Here is a 23,402-nt window from a genome sequence, read left to right on the forward strand (position 1 = left end):
TGATCGAGTTTCTGGGGATCGAGCTCGACTCGGTGGAAGGTTGTTTTCGATTACCCAAGGAAAAAGTGTTAAAATTCAGGTTATCCCTTGAGACATGTATTCGTGCAACGAAAGTAAACCTGCATCAATTGCAACAGGTGGTGGGTCAGTTGAATTTTGCCCTAAGAGTAATGCCGATGGCGCGCCCTTTTTCCCGCTCGATTGCACAATCCATGGTCGGCTTGAAGGAAGGACATCATCGCACGAGACTCTCGGCAGAGGTTCGCCAGGACATGCGCATTTGGATTGCATTCCTGGCGGATTTCAATGGTCGAATTGTCTGGAACAAACCAGCGGTGTCTTCCGAGGAGTTGGGGCTTTGGACAGACTCGGCGGGGAGTATGGGTTTTGGCGCCATATTGGGTACACAATGGTCGGCTCAAAAATGGCCGTCATGGTGGCATGAGTGCGGGTTGACGAGTAACATTGCTTTTCTCGAACTGTTCCCTATTCTGGTGGCTTTGAAAACATGGCCAGAAGGGTTTAGGGATCACTCTGTGGTGTTCTGGTCTGATAACATGACCGTGGTTGAGTGTATCAATAGTCAGGCAGCACGATGCAAATTGATTCTGAGACTGCTCAAAGAAATTGTGTTGTTGTGCATGCAACTGAATGTACTGTTTAGGGCGCGACACGTGCCGGGGGTGATGAACCAAGCGGCTGATGCGCTTTCTCGTTTCTGTATGCAGGCCTTCTGGGGTTTTCTGCCCACAGCGGACCCGGTGGCGGCACCCTTTCCCGAAGCTCTCTGGTCTCTCGGTGCCCCGAACTACAAGACCTCGTGGGAGAGAGTTTAGCACCCAGGACGAGGAAGGCATATGAAGGGGCGTTCCGTTCCTATTGGGCCTTTTGGGTACTGCCGGGGGGGAGCTTTGGGGTCAGGAAGAGTTTGTAGTGAGATTCCTGCTCTCTTTACATCAGGCAGGCAAGTCAGTAGCTACGGCCCAGAGGCATCGGGCCGCCATTTCCTTTATGGCAAGGGCTCATGGGATCCAGGACCCGACAGCGTCTTTCGTTGTGCAGAAAGCGCTACGTGGGTGGCAACGCCTTGAGGGTCGCAGAGTAGACGATAGGCACCCGATAGGTCTGGATAGGTTGGCCCTGTTATTGTCCGTGCTACCGGTAACATGTTCATCCCAGTACGAAGCAGTGTTGTTCCGAGCCGCATTTGCATTAGCATTCCATGGGGCTATGCGGGTAAGCGAATTAGTGGCAAAGGACAAGCAGGATACGATGGGGGGACTGTGCCGGGAACACATCCAGGTCAGGGAGGAGACAATGACGGTCTCGTTTGTCAGGTCCAAATCCGATCAGGGTGCAATCGGGGACTGCGTAATCATCTAGAGGATCCCCGGGTCTTCCATGTGCCCTGTTGTGTGCGTAGAGGAATATTTAGCGCAGAGGGTGGCAGCATGGGGGGGACCTTGTTAAGACACGCTGACGCCACCCCACTGACGAGGTTTCAGTTTCAGCGGGTGCTTGCGATGTCGATTTCGGCCGCGGGCTTGAACCCCGGCGACTTTGGGACCCATTCCTTTCGGATAGGGGCTGCTACGGAGGCTACAGCCAGGGGTCTGAATGTTGAACAAGTAAAACGTGTGGGGCGTTGGTCCTCGAACTGTTATAAGAGGTATGTGCGGTTGCACATGTTGTGAAGCTGTAATGATGTACTCACGCTTCTTGTTTTTGTTTGGTTTTCAGTTGCGCAAGCCTACGAGGCGGGGCGGACTGTGCAGTCGACCCGACACCGGGGGGCCAGCGGTCAGACATTACCGGCTGTGAAAAAGGAGGTGTGGGTCGTGGGCCACTCATACGTGAGGCGTGCCGCGGACGTATTCAAAGCAGGTGACATGATTCACGTGGCTGGGGAATACGGGTACAGTGTGTCCTTCTACGGAAAGGGCGGGCTCTGTATTGACCAGTTTCGATCATTTTTCGAGGGTTTGTTAGGGCGGACCAGGTCACCGCCGTCTGTAGTCATAGTACATCTTGGGGGCAATGATTTGGTGACCACTGGTAGACGACTTCTTCTGGAGGCGATGCTTTCCACGGTAAGTTGGTTGGCGAGAAGAGTTCCAGGGTGCACAATTGCATGGTCCCATATGATCCCACGAAAAGTGTGGCGGGGGGCTATTTCTGTTTCTGCTCTGAATCATTCAGTAAGGAAAATTAATAATAAAGTGAGTAGATTGTTCCGTTCAAGTACACTGCATTCTATTTCGCATGGTTGTATTAAAGGGGACAGTATGTATTCGGGGGATGGTGTTCATTTGTCCCGGATGGGGAACGAATTACTCATAGGAGACCTGATAGCCTGGCTAAAGACTTTATGACATGACCTTTAGGCAGGAGTGTTGTGGGGGGTCCGGATAGCCGGTCAACTATCCGGCCTGTGGCGGTAAGGTCATGATCGGTGAGCAGTAATTCGAAGATCCCTATGAGGGGGCGTCACCCATTACGGATGGGAGCGTGCGGGGGAGGTGGCCAATTGGCCCCTCAACGGGGAGGCGGTCCTGTCTAAGGAGAGGCCGCCGGAAGGAAAGGAAAGGTGGTCAAGGCCCCTTCCTGGATAGGAGGGGCTACGGCCCCTCCTGGGGAATTTCCCGGGGCCAGGACATCTGCGACGGTAGATGGGTAAGTTGTGTGGGGTGCGGGAGGGGGTTTACGCTACCTTTTAGACACCTCACACGAGCCCTCGAACGACCGTTAAATGGCGTCGAGTTTATTGGGGCCCCCGTCAAGTACAAAGGGAAATTGGTAGATGCACTTGAGGTACGCCTCTGTGCGGTCACTCCTCTCACAAGTGAGGGGGGTATTTCTGGTTTAGGGATCTGACACCGGTTACGACCTTGCCGTTGGCCCTTAACGTTAGGATGTACAATTTCAAGTCAAATGTTTTGTAGGATGTTAGTTCGGCTAGGAGAACCTTTGTATTAGAGATCTGTTAAGGTTAGCCAAACATCGTAATGTGGAAATGAAATTGTACATAATATGAAACTGTTATTTTAATGTTTTAATTTTGTTTCATATTTTAAATAAATACGGCCGGGAAGGGTGACTCCCTTACCGCCTTCCAAAAGTTCAAGAACGGTTTCCGGTTTCCCAATTCTTGGGGATTGTGTTGAGAGGGGGTGGCGGGTATCTCAGCCATATGGAAAGGGGCGACCATTCGGTCCCCCCGAACGTATGGTGGAGTACCTCGATCCTCCCGGGAAGCCATCTTGGGCGGGAGGCGAGTCTCGGCTGGTATGCCCGAAGCGGCGTAGCCGGGGCGCGCCTTTTTCCCGCCCTAGAGTGGGCTGGCCTAGACACCGACGCGGCCGGCCACGCCCTCGGAGGCAGGCGGCGGCGGGTTCACGCCCACCCTGAAGACGGATAAAAGGAGCGGAAGCCAAGAAAGCATCCTCTTGTTCCTGTGCTCTGAAGCTGCACCTCCCCGCTGCACGTGAACTCGAGACGGAACGAAGAGCCAATTTTGACCCACCCACCAGCCCCTGAGGACAGCGATTCGTTGTGAATATAGTTGATATTGTATCTTTTGTTTTCTCTGTTTTCTTACAGGTTGTGATGATATCGTGAAATTTCTTAAGATGCAATAAAGATTGGTTATTTTCAGTATATTTCGCAAATAAAGTTTTGGAACAAGGATTGAGCAGTATTCATGCTTGGTAATAAGTGATGTTTGCTTTGTAATCTTAGTAACTTAGTTAGACTTGTCGTATTTATTTTGGTCGGGCGGTAAGGTCATGATCGGTGAGCAGTAATTCGAAGATCCCTATGAGGGGGCATCACCCATTACGGATGGGAGCGCGCGGGGGAGGTGGCCAATTGGCCCCTCAACGGGGAGGCGGTCCTGTCTAAGGAGAGGCCGCCGGAAGGAAAGGAAAGGTGGTCAAGGCCCCTTCCTGGATAGGAGGGGCTACGGCCCCTCCTGGGGAATTTCCCGGGGCCAGGACATCTGCGACGGCAGATGGGTAAGTTGTGTGGGGTGCGGGAGGGGGTTTACGCTACCTTTTAGACACCTCACACGAGTCCTCGAACGACCGTTAAATGGCGTCGAGTTTATTGGGGCCCCCGTCAAGTACAAAGGGAAATTGGTAGATGCACTTGAGGTACGCCTCTGTGCGGTCACTCCTCTCACAAGTGAGGGGGGTATTTCTGGTTTAAGGATCTGACACCGGTTACGACCTTGCCGTTGGTCCTTAACGTTAGGATGTACAATTTCAAGTCAAATGTTTTGTAGGATGTTAGTTCGGCTAGGAGAACCTTTGTATTAGAGATCTGTTAAGGTTAGCCAAACATCGTAATGTGGAAATGAAATTGTACATAATATGAAACTGTTATTTTAATGTTTTAATTTTGTTTCATATTTTAAATAAATACGGCCGGGAAGGGTGACTCCCTTCCCGCCTTCCAAAAGTTCAAGAACGGTTTCCGGTTTCCCAATTCTTGGGGATTGTGTTGAGAGGGGGTGGCGGGTATCTCAGCCATATAGACCTTCCTCCTACGTACCCTACGTTCGCTGAACAATCATTTGTTATTCATGATTAAACCCAACTTTGACTGACCTAAGAAATTATAGTAATGTATTATTTTGTCGGACACTCCAAACTTGAGTGAAGGCTAAAAAAGGAGCATCTCATCAAAAATAACATGAGAGCCTTAGAAGTGTGTGGTATGTGCTTATAAAGTGCTGTGATATTGAAAAATAAATAAATGTTACTTGTGAAGAACTCTGCGTGCCCAAATGATTTCAACATATACTCTCTGAATCTAAGAGTAGAAAGGCAGGACATTATGGATTAGCAAAATAAGGTCACCCTGAAATATATATATACAAAGGTACAGAATTGCAAAATACAACATACAGAATACATTCGTCTCATATACTAAAGACAGAGATCATAATAAAGCATGTATATAAGATGTATAAACCTGGCTGAGTCTACAGGAAATTGCGAAGGTCCTCCCCTCTATTCAATCCCCCCGGATGTTTACGTAAGTAAGCATAATAATGTACCTAGATTCTAATTGGTGTAAATGTTTCTCATTATCCCCACCTTTTTTATTTGGGATGATGGCATCGATCACAAAATATTTCAGATGATTTTAGTTCTGTTTGTGAACTAGTTGGAAATGCCGGGCAACTGGGTACGTGGGGTCTGCATTAACTATGGCCCGTAGGTGTTGGAGAATATGTAGGTATACACCCCCCTTAGTGCTTCCCACGTACATGAGATCACAACTGCGTTGTAATACATAAACCGCCAATTCAGTGCAGCATGTATAGTGGGATTTTAGCATGATGGGTTGGGTATCAAAAGGTGTCGGGCAAGATCTGGTGTTTACACCGAATTTACAAGCTCGACAACTGATACAACGGAAAAATCCTTTGCGAGGGGACAGCCAATTTTCCGAAGGAGTTTCTGGGCTATTCCTAACCAAGTTATTGCGCATGGAATATGCTCTTCTAAAGGTGATAGTGGGGGACTGTGGCATAATGTCTCTAAGGACATTGTCAGTTAAGATGATTGGCCATTCGCGTTTGATCAATCTAGTTATTTCCTTAGCTTGATGACTATAGCCAGTTATCAGACGAATAGTATTGGTATCGTGTACCTCATTAGAGGAGACATTGGTACTAGATCTGAGGGGGTCAAGGAGTGTTTGCCGGTCCATTCTGTTGGCTTTACTCATACTGGAAAGTAATTTCCTGTTGTCATAACCCCTCGCTAGGAGCCGATGTCTACACTCCTCTTGGTGATGATCTCTTTCCTCTGTTGTACTACATGATCTGTGGATTCTTAGAAACTCCCCATATGGGATGGCAGCTATGGTGTGTTTGGGGTGGAAGCTATGGGCATGTAGGATGGTGTTCCCTGAGGTTGTTTTTCTGTACAGGCTAGTTGTAATTTTGCCATCATTGATTTTTACATGCACATCTAAGAATGTAGCTACATCCTTAATAATTTCTGCTGAGAATTTGAGATTCATTTGGTTTTTAATAATGTCCTCAACAAAAATGTCAGCTTCTAGGGCGCTGCCATGCCATATGATGAAAATGTTGTCAATGTACCTCCAGTACTTGATGATATTGTTTTTCCACCATGCTTCATGGGCAACCCTGAGGACATGCTCCTCCCACCACCCCACGTGGAGCCCCGCGTAGGTGGGGGAAAAACATGCCCCCATCGCCACCCCTCTTAGCTGTTTGAATACCTCGTTATTAAATACAAAGACATTATTATTTAAACATGTCTCTATCATGGATAATAGCATCATATTATGGCGATGGAATTCAATAGGTCTTTGATCAAGATAGTATTTTACCGCTCTGATGCCGTCCGTGTGGTCAATGCTTGTATAAAGTGAGGCAACGTCCATGGTGATAAGGAGGTGACCAGCAGACCAAGTACATTGGTTGAGTTTGTATAGAAAATCAGTGGAGTCCTTAAGATATGCTGGTAACTTGAGAACGAAGTCTTGCAGATAAAAGTCAATGTATTTTGACGTGTTTTCGAAAACACTATTGATAGCAGATACAATCGGCTTTCCTGGTACTGGCGTAGTCTGTTTGTGGACTTTTGGGACGAAATATATGTTAGGTAACACCAGGTGTGATTTGTGCAAAAATTTCAGTTCGTCCCTCGATATCAAACCATCCCTTTTCCATTGGTGTATAGATATATATATTCCATACAAGAAAAAGATGTAGCGGCACACTTCTTGGATGTCAAACAGTTATTTATTTATCCTACGCATTTTGAACCGTAGTTCCTGTGCACGGCAGTGTTTGTCATTAGTCCCTCTTTATTTTTCTTATTTATACTATTACACTCGATGATTCATTGTGTTGCATGCTGGATCATGTAGTCTTTCAAATGTTAATTCTATTTAATGAGCATTTGTATGCTCTCACGTGGAGATTGTGGTAGGCAGCGGGGTGTGCATATGTTACTACACTCCGCGCGTTTTTCCAAGGTTGAAAAAATTGCTTTTACATTTATGAAACTCATTAATGTGTTGGATCAACAATGTGGTTACTCATCATTGATCGTGTATGTAACTTTAGACTGAGTGCCTGTTAGGCTATATGGGGCTGAGTGCCCTGAGTCCCCCGTTGTCTCTTACTGCGCCCTCCATGTGCGTTGAATTGGCAGATTTGTTGTGATCCAATTTTCTAGCAGTCAGATAATATCATACAAAGTTTTTGCTGTTTGATGGCACTCAGCCGATTGTACTGCATTTCGCCAAATCCAAATTGATGTTTCAACAGTGTTGGTGGACCAAAGTGCCTGTATTTTTTGTTCTGTTTCTTTTTTCTTTTTTCATTTTCTTTTTTATTTATCTTATCATCAAAATTGTGAAGGCATGTCTGGATCTTATATTTTTGTGGTAGGTTTTTAGCTACAAATGAACGTACATTTCCTCATCTGCATTGAGACCCAGCGGCTGTTTAGTTTTGAATCTCATAATCAACTTTGACTCTAGTCTTCTAAGTTTTTGTGTCCGATTTCCTCCTCTTTCATATTGTGGAATGGTTGCCATTCCAAAGTATCTCACATCCAGCCAGGATTTTCCTTGATGAGTAGCCATGTGTTTGGCTAGAGCATACGTATGATCACAATTCTGGATGGCACGGATGTGCTCTAATATCTGTTTTTTAAGAGGACATGTTGTGCTGCCAATATACGTTTTTCCGCAGCAGCATTGTAACAGGTAGACAACAAAGGACAGTTTACAGGATATGTTGGTTCTAATTTCAAAGTTCTTGCTTGTTAGATCTTGGAGGTTTTTGATGTTCCGGCCTATTTTGCAAGCTTTGCACGTCATACATTTTGTGAATCCCTTGCTTCTGATATTGAGCCAAGATTCATATTTCTTCATTTCAAAGTGGCTATGTACCAGATGATCTGAGAGGTTGGGTGCTCCTGCTTAGATACTCTCCTAAGCAGAGAAGAAAAAAATGAACTCACAAGAATACAAGGAGAAGCCCAATTGCCCACAAGAGAGAACAAGGAGGAACAACCGAGGATGATAATGACGTTCAGCGAGGAGAGTTACAAAATACAAAAGATCCTAAAGAAATATTGACACATAGTTCAAAAAGATCCTGACATAGGAACAACCGTCTGAGACCGCCCAATGGTCTCATATAGAAGAGCATCCGACCTCTCAGATCATCTGGTACATAGCCGGGGCAACAGGAAGTCGGAAGGAGCCTTTTTTATATATATATATATATATATATATATATATATATATATATATATATATATATATATATATTCACTGAAAAAACCTATGGTTATAGACCATATATAGTTAGGAATTTGCATTTACAAAACCTTGAAAATTCACTGAAAAAACCATATACTTATACATCCACTCATTCTTCAATATGTAAGACATATTTTAACTTTACAGAAACATACAGTCATTGGATAATGTCATCAGTGATGTCATTTGAGTTGTCATCAGTGATGTCATCAGTGATGTCACTGACCATGTCATGAATGATGTAATATGTGACATCATCAACAGTGGATTGCGGGTGCGCCATATATAGTTAGTGCAACTAACCATATGTGGAATTTCATTGGTTTTATATCAATAAAATGTCCAGCTAACTATATATGGTCTCTAACCTATGGTTTTTTCAGTGAATTTTCAAGGCTTTGTAAATGCAAATTCCTAACTATATATGGTCAATAACCTATGGTTTTTTCAGTGAATTTCATTGGTTTTTTAAAAGCTAATATCTATAGCTGTAAAATATATTCTTTATTACGTGTTGTATCACGTAGCCACGTGAGACGCCTCATGACGCGTCGCATAACCGTGACGTATCGGCTCTGCAGCGCAAACAAAACCCGTAACGTAAACGCGCCGGAGCACGCTTACAGATATATATATTTTTTTTAACCTTAATTAGACAAAATCCACACTTGCACATATCTTGAGGCCTTGCAAAGGCACATCAAACAAACAGTCCCTACAATTTTGCCAAGTTTGGTGGAAATCTATTTCTTTAAATTTTATTTTACTGTTTCTCTTGGTTTTCCCCTTGTTACGCTTACCGGAACGCTACCTGGTACACAAACCGGACGCTCCAAAAACACAAGATGGCGGACTCCCGTTACGCTGCCGGTTAGCTGCCCGGTTCGCGTACCGGGAAGCGCCTCTACCGTGAAAAATCGCAATTTTTTTTCTTTTGCCCCGCGGGGAACTTTAATAGCCCCCTCATCAATCCTAGGGGGTCAGGAGGGGTCTACCTTACCCCTTTCCTTCATTTACACCTTTTTTGTTTCCACCTCTTGTCTCTCGATCCTACCGAGAGACAAGATGGCGGCCGCTCCGGACTGTTTACAATGTTGACAGCCAATCAGCTTCTCCTCAGACTCCCGTTACGCTGCCAGTTAGCTGCCCGGTTAGCTGCCCGGTTCACGTACCGGGACGCGCCTCTACGGCAAAAATCGCAAAATATATATCTTTTTTTTTTGCCCCGCGGGGCACTTTAATATCCCCCTCATCAATCATAGGGGGTCAGGAGGGGTCTACCTTGCCCCCTTTCCTTCATTTCCCCCTTCGTTTTTCACCACCTCTTGTCTCTCGATCCTACCGAGAGACAAGAGGTGGTATCACCTACTGGGGGGTATATATATATATATATATATATATATATATATATATATATATATATATATATATATATATATATATATATATATATATATATATTTTTTTTTTTTTCATCCAAGTTGCCCTCGCAATTAAGAGGTCACACAGCAACACTCCGCCATCTGGCTCTGAAATGCAGACAGTCTATTCCAAACCTCAATTGTATTTCACTTGCCAACGCGTTTCGAGGCAGAAAGCCTCTTCTTCTCGGGCTGCAATCACCACAGTAAAGCTCCGCATTTTACCATTAACTGACTTCCTTTATTTCCATGACCCCCAATGGGCGTAGTTCATTATTAAGTCCATCATGCTTTATGGGGCATGTAGTCATCGGTGCGAATTTACAATTTTCCACTTTAGTAAGTTTCAATGTGGTGACAATTTTAGCATTTAAAACCTTGGTAGGCGACGTTTTTGAAAGGCTGTCTTTTACCGCATTGGAATGTTGCGCCCTTCAGGTCCCCAGAGTTCAGAACCTGGCTCTCCCAGCTGACATGAAGTTCTGTTTCAGCTGGTGACGGTGGTCCTCTCGACGGCCGGGCCGCCGTAAAAAATATTTTCATCCAAGTTGCCCTCGCAATTAGAGGTCACACAGCAACACTCCGCCATCTGGCTCTGATATGCAGACAGTCTATTCCAAACCTCAATTGTATTTCACTTGCCAACGCGTTAAGAGGCAGAAAGCCTCTTCTTCTCGGGCTGCAATCACCACTGTAAAGCTCCGCATTTTAACATTAACTGACTTCCTTTATTTCCATGATCCCCAATGGGCGTAGTTCATTATTAAGTCCATCATGCTTTATGGGGCATGTAGTCATCGGTGCAAATTTACAATTTTCCACTTTAGTAAGTTTGAATGTGGTGACAATTTTAGCATTTAAAACCTTGGTAGGCGACGTTTTTGAAAGGCTGTATTTTACCGCATTGGAATGATGCGCCCTTCAGGTCCCCAGAGTTCAGAACCTGGCTCTCCCAGCTGACATGAAGTTCTGTTTCAGCTGGTGACGGTGCTCCTCTCGACGGCCGGGCCGCCGTAAAAAATGTTTTCATCCAAGTTGCCCTCGCAATTAAGAGGTCACACAGCAACACTCCGCCATCTGGCTCTGATATGCAGACAGTCTATTCCAAACCTCAATTGTATTTCACTTGCCAACGCGTTTCGAGGCAGAAAGCCTCTTCTTCTCGGGCTGCAATCACCACAGTAAAGCTCCGCATTTTACCATTAACTGACTTCCTTTATTTCCATGACCCCCAATGGGCGTAGTTCATTATTAAGTCCATCATGCTTTATGGGGCATGTAGTCATCGGTACGAATTTACAATTTTCCACTTTAGTAAGTTTCAATGTGGTGACAATTTTAGCATTTAAAACCTTGGTAGGTGACGTTTTTGAAAGGCTGTCTTTTACCGCATTGGAATGTTGCGCCCTTCAGGTCCCCAGAGTTCAGAACCTGGCTCGCCTAGCTGACATGAAGTTCTGTTTCAGCTGGTGACGGTGCTCCTCTCGACGGCTGGGCCGCCGTAAAAAATGTTTTCATCCAAGTCGCCCACGCAATTAAGAGGTCACACAGCAACACTCCGCCATCTGGCTCTGATATGCAGACAGTCTATTCCAAACCTCAATTGTATTTCACTTGCCAACGCGTTTCGAGGCAGAAAGCCTCTTCTTCTCGGGCTGCAATCACCACAGTAAAGCTCCGCATTTTACCATTAACTGACTTCCTTTATTTCCATGACCCCCAATGGGCGTAGTTCATTATTAAGTCGATCATACTTTATGGGGCATGTAGTCATCGGTGCGAATTTACAATTTTCAACTTTAGTAAGTTTCAATGTGGTGACAATTTTAGCATTTAAAACCTTGGTAGGCGACGTTTTTGAAAGGCTGTCTTTTACCGCATTGGAATGTTGCGCCCTTCAGGTCCCCAGAGTTCAGAACCTGGCTCTCCCAGCTGACATGAAGTTCTGTTTCAGCTGGTGACGGTATATATATATATATATATATTACCTACTGGCGGTCGCCAGTAGGTATATATAGTTAGGATTTTTTCTCTATGGAACTTTTAAAAATTGTATGTCTAATAACTTTGGCGTTTGTGGACGGAATCGGCTGAAATTTTCAGGAAAATGGCACATTGTGTTTCTGATCAGCCCCTGAAAATTTGGGGGGGTTTCGTCAAGGGGGGGCCGAGAAAAAAGGGGGTCCCAAAACGTGTTTTTCCCATTCATTTTTCCATAGGGCATTTGGCCTCACTTTTAGCTCGAACGGCTGAATAGATTTGCACGAAACTTGGCAAAATTGTAAGGGCTGTTAGCCCGATGTGCCTTTGCTGGGTCTCAATATATGTGCTCCAGTGGATTTTGAGAAATTAACGTTTAAAAAAACAGATATATCTGTGACAGCGTACCGGATAGCGCACCAGTTCGAGTACTTTTCGCGTAACGGAGCTTTGCGAAGCGAACCTGATTGGCTCTCCGGTGTCTGTCAACATTCTAAACAGTCCGTAGCGGCCCGAGAGACAAGAGGAGGCCAGAACGAAGGGGCAAATGCCCATAAGGGGGCATAGTAGATCCTCCTTGACCCCCTTGGTTTGATGTGGAGGCTTTAAAAGGGCCCCGCCGTGCAAATAAAAAAAAAAATGTTTTTTTTCGTGGGGTGCGCCCGGTACGCGTACCGGAAAGCGGTCTGGGGAGCGTACTATAAGGAAACAAGAATGATTGACTTTTAACTTATTGTATGCTTATCACTTGTTCGTTTTGTTGGGTTTTTTTTGTTTTTTTTTATTTACGTAGCAACATGTAGGGACCAATGCAGAGTCTATAAATTAATAAATGCCGTCTCCTTTGTAGATATCTTGCCTGTTGTTAAATAAGTTATTGTGGTATATGGAATTCATACCATAGTCTGTCTGGAAAGCCGAAACAACATGGAGGCAGGAGATGATAAAGAGATGTTAAATACACATTGGAGATTATATAGTAGGAGAAAGGAAGTAACTATGAACAAAGTTAGTATGTAACACCAAAAAGTTGAACAGTATATTTAAAGTCTGACTTCACGTTATAATCAATTTGCTACTAGTTTACAATATACATATAAAAATAAATAATGTGTCAAACAATTTTTGAATTAAGAAATAAAAATGTATTATTCAGATTGTTTTTCAAAATGTAAAAGAAATTCTAAAAAATCATGATCATTTTTTTCTTCATTTTCCAGTAGAAAATCTACTGCATCCACACATTGCACAAGTTCATTGTTTATTGTATTGTCGTAGAAATCCTGGTCAACTTCCGTCTCCTGTTCTGTTTCTGTTTCAATTTTCAAGTTATTTTCTTGTCCTTCCATTTTGAATTCTAAAAAATGAATTTTTAAAAAATATATCAGTACAGATAGGGCACTGTTGGGTTTCAGTACAGACAGGCAGTTTGGTTATTTAAACAGTGTTTTTTTCTTTGGGCAGTGTATGGTATCAAATTGGAAGTAGAAATATGAAGAAAATTATCAAATAAACTCTTAGTCAATTCTGAATTATACTAGAGAAGTCTAACTCTATCCTTAACTCAGGGCCGGCGCTAGGCATGGGCAGCGTGGGCTGCCGTTCAGGACCTCGCACTCAGCCCACCAGCATGGAGCCACGCACTGGTGATGTGTCCTTCTGTTTTCCTGGAGATCTATCACAAAGAAAGGTGTCGCCTGCAATTAAGGTCCATTGGAGGGGGCCCCCTCCTTGGGCCTCTCATGGATGGTGTCAGGAGGTATAGGGGAGGGAGAAGGAGACGCTCCCTCAATTGCAAGGAGACCATTCACAGATACTGTGGGGGGCCCATTGTCCAGCATTTTGGCGCACCCACAGTTTTAACTTTTAGACCACAATCAATTCTCACACCTATGAAGGTGTGAGAAATGCGTGTGGAGTAAAAGTTAAAACTGTGGGGGCGTCAAAATGCTGGACAATGGGGCCCCCACAGTGTCTGTGAATGTTCTCCTTGCAAGGGGCCACTTATGTAAATTGGAGGGGGCCTCGCGCTCATTCCCTTTTAGCCCAGGGCCTCGCAAATCCTTGGACTGGCCCTGCCATAACTAAAACAGAGAAGTCTATTTTATTCTATAAGTATTACAGAGTGATAGAATATAACTGTCAGAAAATGTTTTTCTAATTAGCTTTCAGTACAGAACATACTTCAGTTTTAAAAATAATATCTTACCTTTTAAATATAACTTGAAGTTATCAGTTGATTTTTAGTTGTTATGCACTTCACGAAGTAGTAGTCAAAATGGCTGTGTTTCTCTCTCTTTGTTTATATATATTCAGGTACATAACCAATCAAATGTCATGATATAATAGTAGAAATTGAAAGTAATATTTTAATTGGTTGTCATTTCCAACACTTCCGATATGTTTTGTGAAGTAATTTACCTCAGGGATTTTAGAGAGTTCTACATGCTAAATGGCTAAATGATATTCCAACGAAATTTGGAATGGTAGGGATTGGTATGTAGTATGAGATAATGTTTAATTGGTGAAAGTGTCTCCAGTGGTTTTTCTGTAAATTACTTTCCCACCTTTTTTGAGCGAGTGCTTGTCAGTGCGTTTCCCGGAACGCGAACTTGCAGCGTTACGGGAGTCCTCCATTTTGTGTTTCGGTAGAATTGAGATACAAGATGGAGGGTAAATAATGTTCAGAATGGGTAGATTGGGGTACTTTAGACGTATCCTGTCTCCCTAAGTTTTCTGAGGGTGGCTGAGGAGGCTCATATATGTCGAGAAAAAAAATTGATTTTTTCGCGTGGTTAGCTGCCGGTACGCGAACTGGGTAGCGAACCGGGAAGCGAATATAAGTGAAAATAAGAGAAAAAAGGTACATTCGAAATTTCAAAAGAGTAAACTAAGTTAAGGTAGCTCTGAAAAGATCTTTTGGGTTCTGTGTAAGTTCTAGAAACTTATAAGTAGGAACCAATACACTTCTTAAATTTAGTATGAAAACTCTGTTCCCCTCATCTGAGAAATGCACGCCATCTCCTCTGTAGATATCTTGCATGTAGTCCCTCATATAAGCTGAAACAGACTTATTTACATGCTTCCTCGATTTCTCAATTTGTGGCCAAAATTGATTGGACCACCTCCATTTTTGTCTTTGGCATATATTGGAATATACCAAGGCAGTTTGAGGAAAAAGTGTCATCAATTGCTCAAAGATGTCTTTTAGGAGCATTTCCAGACCTACCCCAGTCAAAGTGCCCAAATTGTTTCCTCCACAGTGCACTATTATGAGGTCAGGGGTTGGCAAATCTAAAAAGGTTTTCACCAATGGTATCAATTGGTGACATTTCAATCCTCTTCAACCAATCCATTTGATTTCCACATTTTGTAAATTGAGGTTGTGTAATTTTCTGTTATCAGCATACCTGTGAGCCCAGTGGATGTAGCTATGTCCAAGAATCCAGACTGAAAACATGGCTAGAGGAGTTTTGGGAATGAAATGGCAGTTGAAATAGTGAAGTTTGTAATGAAAAAAACTGTGGAGTTTAAGTGCAAATGATTCATTAGCAGTGATTGGTGTATTTCCATTGCTGAAAACAGAAAGTTAGGGTGCATGGATGTGTTCTTTGAAAGATGTATTTTGAATGGTTATTTAAAAATGTTGTTATGAAAGATTGCAGTGGATTAGCAGGTGTACTGAGAGTTCAGAGTTCATTTGAAACATTGTTGTGTGAACTTGTGAACATGACAGGTCTGGCAGGCGGTAGTTGCTATGGAAAAGAGGTAGAAAGGGCAGAGGGGGGAAGGGTGTTAATTTGAAAAAAGTGAGGGAAGAGTTTTGATTGGCTGACATGAGAGATATGTGTGATGAATATCAGCGTTTCAGTGCCTTTGTTGGTTCCAGCCTCTGAAGTGCATACCTTTAATTGGCTTCCCATAGCCCGTCGCATCGACTTCAAGATTCTGATCCTTGCCTTCAGGGCAATTAATGGCACTGGCCCTGGCTACCTGAGCAAAAGGCTTAAGATATCCTCTTCAGTAAGGCACTTGAGATCCAATAGTCTACGCCTGCTGATCGTCCCTCGATTCAGACTCACGCGTACTGGTGGCAGAACTTTTACCATTACGGCCGCCAAGCTTTGGAATAGCCTACCCATAGATCTCAGGTTCTCCGAATCTGAACAAGTCTTCCGTCGCAAACTGAAAACATGGCTGTTTTCTAAGCACTAGCCAGCAAATCTCTTGCAGACCTGCTCTTCTGACAGATAGTCATGAACTAGGCAACCCTCTCTGTGATAAACAAGTAGTCTTAGCGCCGGGACACCCCCGCTGGAGGTAGCTGTGCGCTCTATAAGCTTCTTAAATAAATAAATAAATAAATAAATTCTGCTAAAGAATAATTGGTGTGTTTCTGAGTCTGTTTTGAATTTCAAAAAGTATTTGTAAAGGTGAGTTATCATTTATATATTTTAGATAAAGAGTAGTATGCTTTTTTGCGTAAATAAGAAAGTCAGCTGTGTATTTAAAATGATGTTTTGCGTCAAGTGTTTGCATTCTGCTTTCAAAGGCGATTTTGGATTCTTTTACCAATTGTAATTGTAGATAATGTAAAGTATTACTACTGACAAGGTGTGTATGTACATAGGAGCTGTGCATGTTAAAAGTTATTGAAAAAAAGGTGCAAGTTCCTTAAAAAAATGTTTTCATGTGTATTAGGGCATTTTAAGTCTGTTCCCCATGAATGTAGGTGTATTATTGTTTTACATAAAAGGTTTAAAAACTTTTTTTTAAATCAAATGCATGCACACTTAGGGCCCGATCTAGGTGGTCGTTTCAGGCCATTTACCGACCAGTTACGGCCGATTTCGGCCGTTTCCGACCGGTAAATGGCCAATCGGTATGTAGGGGCCTTAATCCAAGGCCACATGTAGGTAAATCTACATTTACAGAATCGGTGAAATTGTTTTTGATGGTAAAATGATGTGACTCCTGCAATGCGTCCCTTTTGCGGAACAGATATATGATGCATTTGTGTTGTTATTGTTACGGTGTATATGCAAAAAATGATGCATAAGTGTTGCACGGGCATTGTAGATACTCTCCTATGTGTGGTTAGCAATTTCAAGTCACTTCCTCCGGGTTCAAGGGCCTTATAAATACGTCCACATGTGTGTCTGGTCATTTGAAGTCACTTTCCTCGTAGTGCAAGGCCCTTGTAAATACGCCCCCATGTGTGCCTGGAAAATTTTCATTTTGATTGTTTGAGTTACATAGCCATGTTAAAAGTTATTGAAAAAAAAGGGCAAGTTCCTTAAAAAAACGTTTTCATGTGTATTAGGGCATTTTAAGTCTGTTCCCCATGAATGGTAGGTGTATTATTGTTTTACATAAAAGGTTTAAAAACTTTTTTTGAAATCAAATGCATGCACACTTAGGGCCCGACGTAGGTGGTCGTTTCAGGCCGTTTACCGACTGGTTACGGCCGATTTCGGCCGTTTCCGACCGGTAAATGGCCAATCGGTATGTAGGGGCCTAAATCCAAGGCCACATGTAGGTAAATCTACATTTACAGAATCGGAAAAATTATTGGTTCGGTAAAATACCGAATCGGTAATTTTACAGATTCTGTAAATTTGCTATGTAGGGGGGACTCTTCTGAGTCTCAAAGGCCTTAACGAATCGGTATTTTAGCATGAAATCAAACTTCATGGTAAAATACCGATTCCGGTGTGCATGCACATGTGTGCATGCACACCTATGTCATGTGAAAGGCAGACCTGCCCTTAGGGCAGGTATGCCTGTCACATGGCACCTGTGCCTGTTTTGAGGATGCCAGAGGGTGTCAAAGTGATACCCCCTGCACCCTTGTGAATTCTTTAATTACCGATTCGGTAAATACCGAATCGGTAATGCCTAATCATTCCTATGGGCTTCAAAGCCCATAGGAATGATTAATTGTTTGAGTTACATAGCCATGTTAAAAGAAAATGATGCATAAGTGTTGCACGGGCATTGTAAATACCCTCCTATGTGTGCTTAGCAATTTCAAGTCACTTCCTACGGGTACAAGGGCCTTGTAAATACGTCCCCATGTGTGTCCGGTCATTTGAAGTCACTTTCCCCGTGCTGCAAGGCCCTTGTAAATACGCCCCTATGTGTGCCTGTAAAATTTTCATTATGATTGTTTGAGTTACATTGCCATGTTAAAAGTTATTGAAAAAAAGGTGCAAGTATCTTAAAAAAACTTTTTGATAAGTATTAGGGCATTTTAAGTCAGTTCCCCATGAATGTAGGTGTATAATTGTTTTACATAAAAGGTTTTAAAACTTTGTTTGAAATCAAATGCATGCACACTTAGGGCTCGATGTAGGTGGTCGTTTTAGGCTATTTACCGACCGGTTACGTCCGATTTCGGCCGTTTCCGACCGGTAAATGGCGAATCGGTATGTAGGGGCCTAAATCCAAGGCCACATGTAGGTAAATCTACATTTACAGAATCGGTGAAATTGTTTTTGATGATAAAATACCGATTCGTAAAGGCTCCTGGCACTCTGAAGAGTCCCACCTACATATGGGTGGCTTCAAATCGGTATATTTACCGATGTTTTATTTTACCGAATCGGTAAAATTACCGACTCGGTAATTTTACTGATTCGGTAATATATTGCCTCCTACATAACAAATTTTGTAAACTGGTCGATAACGGCCGAAAATACCGTTTTTCGGCCGATACCGACCGACCTACATCTGTCCCTTAAAGTTTTAGGGAAAGATTTATGATGGTTGTGCGCCTCTTTTGTGTTGCTGTTGCGTCACTTTTATAATGCAGGAGAGATTTAGAATATGCACCACGTTGCAAAACAGCAGCCGCGGGTCGTGGAGGGAGTTACGGTGGGGCAGGTAGATGTGGAGGGTGAGGGGCAGGGTGGAGGGACGTAAACACTGGCATATGGATTATTGCAGGTAAGTACACAATTTAATGTGCGTAAAGTTTCATGTGGGCTTTTTGTTGCAGGGTGGGCAGTCATTTGAATGAAAGCCCTGTAATATTATCACTATCACAGTAAAATTAAAAATATTTTTTTTAATCATTTTTATAGCATTGTTGAATCTAATTCTTACTGTTATTGATTTACTGTTTGGTAATAGTGGTTAGTAAAATGTTTTATTATATTTTACCACAGATTCAACTGCAGATTATTTGGAAATTAGACAATGCCGTCTAAGGATAGAATTCGAAAGGCTACGAAACGTCAAAGATAGCAGTTGACTAAAAGCTTGCAGCAGTCCTCTACATTAGAATTACCTCAACGGACGAAGAGAACACCGGGTAAGAGAACGAAATCATTCCTTAGAAACATTTGTAGAAACAAAAGTATAACTACAGAACAAGTTTTAGTCCAGAAAAAGAGAGCCAATTTAAATGAAAAGGAAAGGCCCGTCAAAAAAGTTTGTGCTAGAGCAGGAGATAACTCTGTGCATGGCAGTAGAAGGGCAAATATATTCAGGGACATTCGTAAGCGAATGTTCCGCAACAGGGTAATTGTCAATTTGCTAAAACAATTTAAAAAAGGTCAACAGAAAGTGTCATTTTATAAGAAAAAGAAAAATGTAGAGAAAATTATTGATCAGGCTTTCGAAATTAAGCGAAAGTTATTTATTTTTGTAATTAATAGAATTAGGAAACTAAACAAGGTAATCTATGTTTTCAAATCTAATAGTAGATGGAAGAGAGAAGTTAATCAAAGTCATTTTTGTGAAGTTTTCTTATGAGAATGGATGCATAGTTCAAATAGTGACGCATTTTTTAATGAGGAGAGTTATTTTCAGGACAATGATTTGGTGCATGCAGTTGACAGCAGTGGTCGAGCATATGAGGTAAAAGATGGTCGTCCGGTTGAAAAAGAAATACTTGTGTCTGCAGATGCAGAAGAGGCGTTAAGTGATGAGGTTTTAGGGAGACGTCCTAAGGGACCAGTCAGTGTACACCTGGAAGTGTAGTTCTATTTGGAGTGTGCGACAGGATTCCATCAATTTGCTTTGTGATTTTATACGGACATTTCATAAGAAAAGTGTAAAGCAAAAAATAAAGTTGTTGCAAGAATTAGATCCTTGCAGAGTGAGACAAGTGACAGGTTTGCGTGGTCATTCACTGGCTTGTCTTTCTAGGAGAGTATGCCAGAGTGTATTTCATCATTTCAGGATGCTAGCAGTGCATCATAATAAAGTGAGGAAATTAGTTAGAATGTTGTATTATGCTAAGAGTCCAGCAATTATGCTTAAAAAATTAAGCAGAGCTCTTTTGCATGGTTCCGAAGTAGATGTGAAGAATATTTGTAAAGAAATTGAGTTCTGTTACTTTGCTGGTAAAGAGAACAATGTTGATATTGAACCACTAGAAGAAGGTAATGTGGAAGACAGTGTACAGATTTTCAGTACAGATAAGTTTCACAAGGAAATTTCCACGTTTATGGTGAAATCAAGTGAGAGGCCTAATTTCACTTGTGTGTGTTGTTGACGGACTTATTATAAGAATCAGACTAAGTTAGTGGATATATATGCAAAAAGTGATATGGAAAACAATAGTGAATGGAAGGATTTTGCCACATACTTGATGGTAGAAAATTTTTTGATTTGGGAGCGGACCAACGTATGTGTACTTATTGCTATAACAAATTAAACCAAAACCAGATGCCGGCTAGAGCGGTTTATAATAATCTGGAATTAGATGACATTCCTTCTGAATTGAAGGATTTAAATACTTATGAATCTATTTTGATTCAAAGTGTCCATCCCTTCCAGGCTATTGTACGAATGGAGCCAAAGACAGGGAAGTTGCCTCCATCACTTTACAGAGAGGATTAAAGGGAAGGGTTGTTTATTTGCCTTTGGATTTGAAGAAAAACATTAATACAATTGGAGTAGAGAAAGTGGAAGAGGAACCTCTGGTTATCATAGTTAATGGTGTTCCGACAAAGAGTAAGAAAATCTGGCAAGATTTAGTGGATGTTAGGAAAGTCAAAAAGGCAACATTGTATTTGATAAAAAATAATAAGTACTACAAGAATGTATGTGTTGCAGAAGAGGAAGTAAGTGAAGAAGAGGACAGCGATTTGTGTCCTGGACAAATTGAGAAAGTAGAAGCCTCTAAAAAGGAAGAAATATATGAACATTATAGTGTTCATCCTTTGCATTCCAAGGAAGTCATGGGGAATGCTATTGAGTTGTTTCAAATAAAACAAGCCAAAGGGAGTCCCATTAGTGTTTGGGAGGAAAGTTTGGAAGCTCGATGTTTCCCACAGTTATTTCCCACAGGTCGAGGAGGACGATATGATGAGCGACCTGTTCAAATTCCTGCTTCAGAATGCCGGACTTTACGATTGTATACAGAAGATCCTAGGTTTCGACAATGCATTCCCTATTTATTTCATCTACTGTTTGAAAGTGATCTCTCTGGATTGTCTTATGCAGTGAACCACATCTTGAAAAGTGGTGTACAACTGCGAAATATCTCGGCAAGGGACTTCATGGATAAAGTCAATGTGCAAGACAGTATTTTGGATTCTCACCTGATTAATCTCAAGGCTTGTCAGCGTGGTACTAATGAGTATTGGTACTGCCGTCATGGTGACTTAAAATGTATGCTGAGGAATTTAGGAACTCCCACATGGTTCCTCACTCTCAGCTGTGCTGAGTATGGCTGGGAAGACTTACTTGAATTTCTACGAGAGGTAAATGGAAACATTGAAAATATTGAATTCAAGACACTCGGAGAACTGTGCTCTTTGGATCCAGTGAATGTATGCAGGTACTTTAATCATAGATTTGAAGCTATGATGTCTTTCATCACGAACAAGAAAAATCCACCTCTTGGAGAGGTGTTGGATTTCTTCTGGAGAAAGGAGGTTCAAGCAAGAGGTGCTCCTCATATACATATGCTGCTATGGATCAAAGATGCACCCAAATTTGGAACAGATCCGGATGACTTAGTGATGAGTTTCATAGAACAGTATGCTACATGTGCTGTTCCAAAGACAAACGAAGACAAAAGTCTAAGAGAACAAGTTTTACGGTTTCAAAGCCATCGTTGTGGAAAGTACTGTCATCGTAAATTCAGAAACAAGGACAAGTACTACACCAAATGTCGTTTTGCATTTCCACGGTCGGTGATATCAAAAGGAAGAGTTAACAATTTCATGTCTTCGCTGCGACATAATGTGATGAGGAAATCACCCAAAAACACATACAATTTGAAAAGAAACGAAGAGTCCAAGTACATCAATGACTACAACCCAGTGATTTTGTCCATGTGGAATGCCAACATGGATATACAGTTTGTGGCTGACAACTGTATGGCTTTGGCTCGGTATGTGACGTCTTACCAATAAAGAAAAGACAGAACTGAAGGATATGTGGGAGGATATTTCCCATGAAAAGAGCCTCAGTAAGAAGTTGTACAGTTTCAGTCTGAAGATGTTGTCGCATCGAGAAATCAGAGCTTACGAATGTTCTGACCGTTTATCTTCAGCAAGTCTCTATGCCAAATCTAGGAGTATCATTTGGGCGAGTCTTGGTCTTGCTGCAACACGTAATCGAGTTCTGAAACCTGTACGGGAAATTGAGTATTTGGCGGAGAAGGAGCCAAACAGTACAGATATTTTGAAGAGCAACATGTTGGATACATATTATCCAAATAGAAGCAGTCACCTGGAGAATGCTTGTCTGTATGATGTTCTTCAAAATTACGTTTTCAAGAGGAACATCAAAGAAGATATTGACAAAGGAGTGTATGCTGTAATTGGAAGTGAGGGATGTCTGGTCAAGCAAAAAAAATGTCAATTGATAAATCATCGAAAATTGGAATGCGAATCTCCCGAAAGAAAAGAGTTTTTCTATTTAGCTCTTTTGCAACTTTTCAAGCCTTGGCGTGCAGAAGAGGAACTGCTTGGGGATTTCCTCTGTTACGAAGACTCTTTCAATGCAGCCAAGGAGTCCATAGAATGTCCTGTTTTTCCAAAATATCTACAAATGTTGAATGCAGAAATTGAGCAGGAAGCAACAATTGCAGCCGAGATTGCTAGAGACAGTTCTCAGGACAGTCAGAGTTCTGTTATATTGAGTCAGGATCCACTAGGAGAACCAGTTATTGAAAATGAAGCTGCCACTGCCATGATTGAAGAAAGAGCCATGGCACATGCTCAGAAGAATGCGGTTAACTTAGAAGATTTGGAGAGACAACTTAACGTTGAGCAGAGGAAAATATAGGACGAAGTTACCAACCAAATTGAGCATGGATTAAGTCATGAGAAGGAAGAGTGCTCATGTACGTCGTTGAAGCCTGTCCGACTGTACGTGAGTGGAGAAGCAGGAACTGGAAAAGGTTTCCTTATTAAAGCAATTTCATGTTATCTGCAGAAAAGGACTAGGTCATCGCTGTTTTGTGTTGTGACCCCTCCAACTGGACTGGCAGCTCATAACATTAAAGGGATTACTTTGCATCGGTTACTGATGCTGCCAGTGGAGCATGATAACAAATTACAATACCACAAGTTATCTGGAGATGCTTGTTGTGAAGTATCTAGAGTCCTGAAGAAGATGAAACTTCTTATCATTGACGAAGTAAGCATGGTTTCCAATGTCATGCTTGCTTTTGTGCATTTGAGAATGCAGGAAGTTCTTAAAACAGAGTATGATGTG

This window comes from Lissotriton vulgaris, chromosome 7 (assembly GCF_964263255.1).
Source record: "Lissotriton vulgaris chromosome 7, aLisVul1.2, whole genome shotgun sequence".
NCBI classification, from domain to species: domain Eukaryota; kingdom Metazoa; phylum Chordata; class Amphibia; order Caudata; family Salamandridae; genus Lissotriton; species Lissotriton vulgaris.